The sequence below is a fragment of the Crocodylus siamensis genome, chromosome 7 (genome assembly GCF_052110815.1).
Source record: "Crocodylus siamensis isolate JL-2025a chromosome 7, ASM5211081v1, whole genome shotgun sequence".
Classification (NCBI taxonomy): Eukaryota; Metazoa; Chordata; order Crocodylia; family Crocodylidae; genus Crocodylus; species Crocodylus siamensis.
Genome location: NC_143401.1, coordinates 19,769,517 through 19,779,084, shown reverse-complemented (window position 1 = coordinate 19,779,084; position 9,568 = coordinate 19,769,517).

Sequence of the window (9,568 nt, the reverse complement as noted above, 5' to 3'; positions counted from 1 at the left end):
CGTTAGCCTACAGGGTTGAAGGCTTCTTTCTGCCTCTCTTGTAGATTGCTCCCATATCCAGCTATGTATAATGGACCTGGGCACCTGAATTTAGGAGGACCTGGCAAGGAACTTCTCTTAGCTTTTCCTCCAGGTAGTATCCCAACACTGTGACTCCAACAATCACCACCTCATTCTGTGGGCCTGCTAGCAGTGGATGGGCCCCTCTCCATGGCCCACCTTCTCTCTGGGTATTCCCTCCAGAAGTGATTGTGGTTGCCATAGTGCCAGAACCCATCAGCATTTTCCTGACAACATCCCAGCTGCAGTGATCCAGGAAGATCTTCCCTTGCATGTCTGCTCTGGGACTGGATTTCCATTCTGCTCTTGAGCTGGTTCAGTTCACCTCAGTCTCCATCACTGTTTACTAGGCTGGTGATTTTACGATTGGTGTGTGTTTTCCTGACTTCTCCCTGGCATGCACATGCCTTGGCACCTTGGATATCTAGAGCCTCCAGTTTTCTCACTACTTCCATCTCAGTAACTAGCTGCAGCAGAGGGATGGAGAGGAGCAAGGCTCTGTGCCCATCCCTTGGCCTCATCTGCTCCCTGCAGCACCATGGGGAACAGAGAGACTGTTGGCTGCCAGGCTGGGGAGAAAACCTGGCCAAATGGAACCTGCAGAAGCCTGTGGGGGGCACTTACTAGAGAGGCATCTGAGTGTCAGCAGCGGATTGGCCTCTGGAAGCATGAGCAGAGAAATAGAAAGCAGCTCCAGTGACCAGAAGAGAGAGATAGCGATGGCTCCTGACTGCAGCGCTCCCAGATGTGGGTAAGAGGAGCATCAGGCTCCTGTCTTTTTGTTACTTCTCTTTATGTTGAACTTGGTCAGACGTGGAGGGAGTGGAAGTGTGATGGAGCTCCTAGCTGGTGGTGCCCTGCTTTGAACGTACAGGGCAAACAAACCGGCAAGCCTAGCTGGCCCTTACAGGGGCAGGCTCTAATTTGGACTGTGACTACTGTGAATGATAGATCCTTTCCGCTGGAGGATTACGTCTTAAAGTTAAACCGCTTCCTGTTACAGGAATTAAACATTAACAATAAGTCATGAAAGGTGAGAAAGACAAGAGGTGGTGGCACCCATAGGCCAATTCAGGTCAGGGAAGTACTTTTAGGACTGGGCCAGGGAGAGGCAGGTGCCTCATGAGGGCAGCTATTTTAAGGCCCAACTCCCTGAGCAGAGGGCAGTTCATGATCAGCCAGCAGAGGAGAAACATCCCTTTGCTAAGCTCTACCAGGAACACCTTGGAGGTAAGGGTGAGGCTATGGGGATGGCTTAGAGACCTCATTGGTCCTGAGCACGACCTAAAACTGCACTCTGCCGAGGCAGGAAGGCCTGGTGGGGCTGCTGGTTGCACAGCAGCCCCCTTGTAAATGCGAGGAGTGATCACCTCCCCAGTGTAAGTCGGGTCGGGGCACCTTAACCTCTGCCCCCGCGTTCAGGTGGGTTATATAATGTAGGGAAGGCCAGGTAAGCTTCTTAAAATACCTGAGCCTGCTGGGGTGAGTGACCCTGTGGGGCCAGGCATGCTTTGCGAAGCACCTGAGCCTGGAATGGGGGACCTCTGAATCCTGTGAGCTGGGCCAGGACCCAGACAGGGGTCAAAAGGGCCAGGGGCCCACCATGAGGGCTGCCCACAGAGCAAAGAAGCTTGGGGTCACAACTGACCTGAGTGAGAGCTGAAGTTCCCAGAGGGGGGACCACAGCTAATGGGAGAAAGGAATGGCTGAGTTAAACTGCTTGGGATGCCATCTGTGAGGCTTGGGCCGCAGTGTAGGGATGGAATGGAGCTGCGGATACTCCCCTAAAAATTGGGGTTCAAAATGGGAAGCCTCCCACTTAATTAACACCTTAGTACTATTACATCAAGGCATGGCAGGAAAAGGAGGTGGGCGGCTGGCCTGTAGACAGGAGGCAGACTGGTGTTCGCATGGGCATAAAAGCTTGCCCCTGTCACAGCTAGCAGATCATGTATCTCAGGGCTGACTTGTGGGAAGACCTTTATAGCTAATCATCTTAGGACAATGCCAAACTCTTGCATCAATTCTGCTGAAGTCTTACTGTAGTAGGGCACTATGGTTTTATAGTTTCATAGTTTCATAGTAGCTAGAGTCGGAAGGGACCTAGGTAGATCATCCAGTCCGACCCCCTGCCTTAGCAGGAAAGAGCACCGGAGTCAGATGACCCCGGCAAGGTGCTCATCTAACTTCCTTTTAAAAATCCCCAGGCTAGGAGCCTGCACCACTTCCCCTGGAAGCTGGTTCCAGGCCCTAGCCGCCCTGACTGTGAAGTAGCGCCTCCTAATATCTAATCTAAACTTACCCTCCGCCAGTTTGTGACCGTTATTCCTGGTCACTCCTGGCAGCGCACGGGGGAACAGGGACTCCCCCAATACCTGCTGATCCCCCCTGACCAGTTTGTAGCAGGCCACAAGGTCCCCCCTTAACCTTCTCTTGTGGAGGCTAAACAGGTTCAGGTCCCGTAGCCTCTCCTCATAAGGCCTGCCCTGCTGACCCCTGATCATACGAGTGGCCCTCCTCTGTACTCTTTCCATATTGTCCACGTCCCTCTTGAAGTGTGGCGCCCAGAACTGGACGCAGTACTCCAGCTGCGGCCTGACCAGTGCCGCATAGAGGGGGAGGATCACCTCCCTGGACCTGCTCGAGATGCATCTGTGGATGCATGACAGGGTACGATTGGCCTTCTTGACTGCCTCCCCACACTGCCGGCCCATGTTCATCGTGGAGTCAATGACGACTCCAAGATCCTTTTCCGTCTCCGTGCTGGCAAGAGGGGAGTTCCCCAACCTGTAAGTGTGGTGCCGGTTCTTCCTCCCCATGTGCAACACCTTGCACTTATCAGTGTTAAACCCCATCCTATTCTCATCCGCCCACCGTTGCAACCTGTCAAGGTCAGCTTGTAGCCTATTGCACCCTTCTAGTGCGCCCACATCCCCCCACATCTTAGTGTCATCAGCAAACTTGAACGGGTGCTTTCTACCCCCTCATCCAAGTCACTGATGAAGATGTTGAACAGTGCGGGCCCGGGGACCGAGCCCTGCGGAACCCCACTGCCCACGTCCTTCCAGGTCGAGAAGAACCCATCCACTACCACCCTCTGGGTGCGGCCCTCCAACCAGTTGGCGACCCATTTGACCGTGTGGGCATCGACACCACAGTCTCCCAGCTTTTTGATGAGGACAGGGTGAGAGACAGTGTCGAAAGCCTTCCGGAAGTCCAAAAAGACTACATCCACAGCAACCCCTGCGTCTAATGATTTGGTGACCTGATCGTAAAAGGCCACCAGGTTGGTCTGACAAGACCTGCCACTGATGAACCCATGTTGGTTGCCCCTGAGCATGCATTCCCCCGCAAGGCCCTCCTGGATGTGTGCCAGGATAATTTTTTCAAAGAGCTTACCCGGGATTGAGGTCAGACTAACTGGCCTGTAATTTCCCGGGTCCTCTTTTTTTCCCTTTTTGAAGATAGGGACCACATTGGCCCTCTTCCAGTCCTCCGGCACCTGCTACTTGAAGAGCAAGAATGGCCACAAGGTGCCGGTTGCCAGGGCAACCAGGCAGAGCTAGGGGCCCACACCTGTTGAGTCAGATGACCGGAAGGGGCAGGGCTGACTTCTATAAAGTACAGGTTGGAGGCCAAGAGAGGGGTTCTCGGCTGGCAGCCAAAGAGAAGGAGTGCTGCCTGACTAAGCAAAGGGGAAAGGCCTGAATGCAAGTAGTCAGTTATATTAATGAAGGCTGGAGTACCCTTAGAGGGTGACTCAAAGGAGGTTAGCCGAGCTGTTTAGTTTTGTGTTATAGCCCAGGGGCTTGTGTTGTTGTTGTAAGGAAGACCGGGTGAGGCTATAAGGGGATGGAGAAGGCCTCATAGGGGAACCACATCAGTGTGGGAGCCGCATCCCCAGAGGGTGGGCAGTGCGAGAAGTCCCAAGAGAGAGGGCAGTGCAAGAAGCCCCAAGAAAGAGGGCAGTGCGAGAAGCCCTGAGAGAGGGGGCCGTGTGAGCAGCCCCAAGAGAGGGGACAGTGCAAAAAGGCATCTAATAAGACTGAAGAATGTCCGGTACATCTGCGAGGCTTGGGCATGGTACAGGGGTGGTTGGAGCCATGCAGAGCCCATAAGGCTGGGGTGCACTTGAACCCCATTCCGAAATACGGGCCCAGTATAGGACAGGAGAACTGTGACCAGGAAGACTAAAGGTAGCCTCCCTGTAAGTCACATAAGATCAAAGATGTGGCAGATGAGATTGTGAGGTGCAGATAAGCAGTTTGGCATGGTAAAGAGGGTAACTAAGGGGGAGCACGGCGACCCCGAGTTCCCATCCTGTCTCACTTACAATTAAAGAAAGCTGCACAGTCACAGTCAGAGCCTGCACTTGGTTCCAAACATTCCTGAGGGCCCGTGTCAGGTGCTTGTAAACCTGCTTGGCCTTACTGCTGAGCCCATAGTAGACCTCCCTGGCCTTCCCTGTGAAGAACAGGCCCAGGAATTTTAGCTTAGTATCTTCATTCCATGCATTTAACTCAGTTGCCATTTCAAATTGTTCATGTCACTCACCCCCATTCTTGCTGCTCCCGTCTATAGGGTGCTGTGGCAGCGCTTGATTGAGTTAGCCCAGTGGGAGTGGAAGAGCAAACCCAAGAGGGCCTGGAGGAACTATGTGGCACAGTGTTTGGAGGGGCCCAACAAGACGAACCTGTATGGCAGAGTGAGGGCAAGCGACTCAAGAACCTAGCCATAAAAACCTCAGCTGATCCATGCTGGGGACAAGACCAGACCCATCAAAGGGCCAGAGTGCCTGCTGCAAGGGATGGCCAGAGACTAGAGGCTAGAGGCCTGGGGTCCCAACTGGCCTAGAGATGAGGCCAGGGCCTGTGAGGACAAAGGTCCTGGAGGGGACCACTGCCAAGAGGGAAAAAGGCTTAGGGAGTTTTGCAGCCCAGAATGAGGGTGGAGATTAGACCACCTGAGGAGGAGGGGTCCAGGTTAGGGTCTGAACATATAGTCCATGTGGCGTCCTGCACTCACTGGCTCTGGCAGTGGTGATTAGGGCTCTGGGCACTCATGGAAGAGCTCCCTGTGTAGCACAGGGAAGCAGGGATTGCCACCCTCGCCTGGCACCTGCGTGGCAGCTGCCCCATGGCGCAGGTGGAGCACGGCTCGGCAGGACGCCACATGGCATCCAGGAAGTGGGGCAACTCCAGCAGTCACCCAGAGCCTGGCAGTGCTCAGCCCCAGCAGTCTCAGCTCCCAGAGGGTGTGTAGTGCCCTGCCAAGCCACACTGCACCTGCACCATGGAGTGGCTGCCACCCGGGTGCCAGGTTGTGGGGCGATCTCTGCTGCCTGCCACTGCCCCTCAGTGTGCGGGGGTCTCTGCCACGAGTGCTCAGAGCCTTGATCAGCACTCCTCTTTTTTTTTTAAGTGGTGGGACTAGGTGGGGGATGGGGCCATAGGGGCTTCTCCTGCAACTCTTCCGGCTGTGCTCGGTGAAGACTGTGCCAAGCAGACTCCGGTGTTGGTGCTGGCCCCAGCCAGCAGCAACAGCCTGCTGTCATCCCATGCACAGATCTGGGGGACCGTTCCCCCTGGAAGGCCTGAGGGGCTCTATCAGACTCCCCTCAGGGATCACGGGCCCCCGATCTGCCCACAGGATGACAGCAGGCTGCCACTGTCAGTCAATGATACTAGTAGTAGTTTTGCTTTGAACAGTTTGAGGTGTGGTTTCACAAAAACTGCTGCACCTATCTCTTTGAAACTTGGCAGGCTTCATGCCCTCAGAAGGGGCTACTATCCCTGCAATTTTCATTCATATCAGGCAAGAAATGTTAAAATTATAGGCATGGGTGACTAGTGCCACCCTAGTTGGGGGCAGGGGGGGCTTGTGTCCCCTGCAGCGATCAGTCAGTGACTGGGAAGAGGGTCCCCCCATGGCCAGTCTTGCCGACGGGGGGGCAGGGGAGAGTCCCCCATGACCAGTCACAGAGTGGCAGGTGCAGCATGGCAGAGCGCTGCATGCTGCCTGGGAGCTGGGCCAGCTCCAGCAGTCACCTGGAGCTCCCAGTTTGATCTCCAGCTCTCTGATCATGCCCCCAGATCTGTGCATGGGTTTCAGCCAGCTGCTGCTGCCAGCTGGGGAAATAGCTTAGAGCCAACACCATCCCCAGTTGGCTGCGGCACCTGCTGTCATCCCACATTATCCAGGGGCCCACACCCCCCAGGAAGAGCTGGGAGAAGTGACCAGAGAGCTGAGAGAAAGATCAGGGAGCTGGGAAATTGAACCAGGAACTGGGGGGAATGTTTAGGGACCTGAACACGTTCCCCATATCCCTGTTAGATTCCCCAGCTCTCTGTTCACTACCCCCAGCTCTCTGATCATTCTCCCAGGTTTTCTGGGGGGCACGTGTCCCAGGGAGGAGCTGGGGGATGTGTTCAGAGATCTGGGGAATTGAAGCTGGAGCTAGATGTCAATATCAGAGCAGTCCTTACCCACTCTTCTCCCTGACTCTCCTTGGTTTCTGTTTAGCTGCAAGCTAGCCAAGCTTCAAAACTCAAAATGTTTCAAAACTTTTGAAATGTTTTGAGTGCCCTCGCTTTGTTTTGAAGCTGTTTTGAAGCCTTTTGTTTCATTTTGATTTTGCTGTTTCAAGTTCAAAATGTATCAAAACAGCTTGAAAATGAAACACCTGTTGGAATTTTGCACAGCCCTAGTAATTATGCATCTGGAAAGGGTAATAGAATCACTTTTACATTTTGATCCACAAGTTCTCAGTGGTTACAAGTCACATTTTGGTAGTGCAGTAGGCAAAATAAACTTCTGCCCCCTGAATCCACATTTATCCTGCAGTAGCAAGTTGCTCAATGCAAACTGGCTCTTACCTAATTCCTTTCACCTAGGGGTAACATAATATAATAAAATCTACCAGGTTGGCCACCCCCGGATAACAAGTTTTGTCTCCAGGTGCAAGTGGTCTATGTATTGGTGAACAACACTGCTGTAGATAATACAAGCATGTGTGTCAGATGTCCACAGTTCCTCAACTTGTATTGGTTATTTCACTTCTATAGGACTATAAACATAGCATGGATTTTAAGCTACCGAAGTCCTTTTCCAGCATGAAATGTGTTCAGTCTGAAACCAAATATAGAGGGGTGTAACAGAGAGCCCGAGATCCCATTAGTCTAAGGTTAGTCTTTGGTTCTTTCACAGCGCGGTGTTCCCTCTCTTCATTCTTAGGTGGTACTATCATAGAATCATCAAATCAGTGAGTGGGAAGGGACCTAGACTGATCATCTAGTCCAACCCCCTGCCATGGGCAGGAAGGAGTACTGGGGGTGGCAGGGGTCATAAGGCCCCAGCCAGCTGCCTATCCAGGCTCCTCTTAGAGATCTCCAGGGAAGGTGAGAGCACCACCTCTCTGGGAAGCCTATTCCAGGCTCTGGCCACCCTTTCCGTGAAGTAGTTCTTCCTAATATCCAACCTAAACCTATCCTCCCTCAGCTTGTGGCCATTGTTCCTGGTGACTCCAAGGGGGGGCCCTGGTGAACAGACTTTCCCCAAGTCCCTGCTGGTGGCCCCTGATAAAGTTGTAGGCAGCCACAAGATCCCCCCTCACTCTCCTCTTGTGGAGACTGAAGAGATTCAGGTCGCTCAGCTTCTCCTTATAGGGCTGGCCACGGAGGCCCTCAACCACACGAGTGGCCTCCTTGTGCGAGAGCAGCGGAGCTGACAAGCCCCGAGACCCGCAGGGCTGGAACCTCCGCAGCAACAACGCGCCCGCGGCCCCAGAGGGAGGGGCGCTTACCTGTTTCAGGTGTGTGGCGGAACCGGCTGGCTTAAAGGCCATGCCAGAACAGAGAGAGGCAGGACCGGAAGAGCCGGGACAGGAGCGCATTACCGGTGGGAGTCCAGAGTGGCAGAGGCATGCCGACACGTGCCCAGCACACACATTCTGGGGCAAGAGTAAGGTCCCGGAGGGGCGAGACACCAGGGGCGATAAGCCCCGAAGTTAATCGAGGGAATGGTGACGGCCAGAGGCACCTAACCCAGCTGGGACTACTTGGTGGGTAGCCTGGAGGATAGAGCTACTGGCCCCGGCCACAGTGCACTTGTGGCAAGAGATGGAACCGCTGCAGGAGGGAAAAGACCCTAAGGGGGCAGACAGCCCTCCCCGGTAAGGGGGAAGAGAAGACTCCTGAGATAGGAGACTTCTGACTTTATTGAAACTGACAAACACAGGAACTCGGAGCCAGTGGCCCGGTGGTGGAACTGTCTGATTTGCGGTTGCTAATTTTGTCTTTTGTATTCGAGGCATTGCCCCTCCCACTCACCAGTGGGGGAGACTTGGAGGGCAACCAGGACTTGTGCATGGAGGCCCAGGCGAGGGTGTAGGGGAGGAAGGAGCCCTCAAGGATCTCGCACTTTGAGTGACTGGAAGTCTCATGTTTGGACATGCGCGCATCAAAAAAAACCACATTGAACCAAGGAACCATCAAAGAAAACCAGGACTTGTGCATGGAGGCCCAGGCGAGGGTGTAGGGGAGGAAGGAGCCCTCAAGGATCTCGCACTTTGAGTGACTGGAAGTCTCATGTTTGGACATGCGCGCATCAAAAAAAACCACATTGAACCAAGGAACCATCAAAGTCGTGGCAAAGTCGTGGCAGGAGGATTTTGATGCGTACAGCTCCAGAGTGAGTGCGCTTCCAGTCGGGGATTATCGGCCGGACGTGTTCAGACCATTGAACAACTGGACTCATTGACACTCCTCTGGACCCTCTTCAGGGTCTCCACGTCCTTCTTGAAGTGCAGCACCCAGAACTGGACACAGGACTCCAGCTGTGGCCTGACCAGCGCTGCATAGAGGGGGAACAAGACCTCTCTGGACCTGTTAGTGATGCCCCTGTTGATGTAGGACAGGGTGCGGTTGGCTCTGCCTATTGCTTTGTCACACTGGCAACTCATATTCATTCTGGAGTCAATCCTGACTCCAAGATCTCTCTCTGCCTCTGTGCTGCCAAGAGGATCAGCCCATAACCTATAATCATAATGCTGGTTCCCTCTCCCCAGGTGCAGCACTCTGCACTTGTCCTTGTTGAACCGCATCCTGTTCAGATCTGCCCAGTTCTCTAACCTACCCAGGTCTGCCTGGATGCAGTCCCTGCCTGCTGGTGTATTCACTTTACCCCACAGCTTGGTGTCACCAGCGAACTTGAACAGGGTGCTCTCCACACCCTCATCCAGGTTGCTAATGAAGATGTTGAACAGCACCGGCCCAAGGACCGAGCCCTGGGGGACTCCACTACCCACACCCTCCCAGGTCGACATCAACCCGTCCACCACCACCCACTGGGTGCGCCTCTGAAGCCAGTTTGCCACCCATGTGACCATGCATTCATCAATACCGCAGTCCCTCAGCTTGCCCACCAGAATTGGGTGGGACACTGTGTCGAAGGCCTTCTGGAAGTATAGTATCAGTCCCATTCTTAATAACCCTCAACTACATGATTTGAA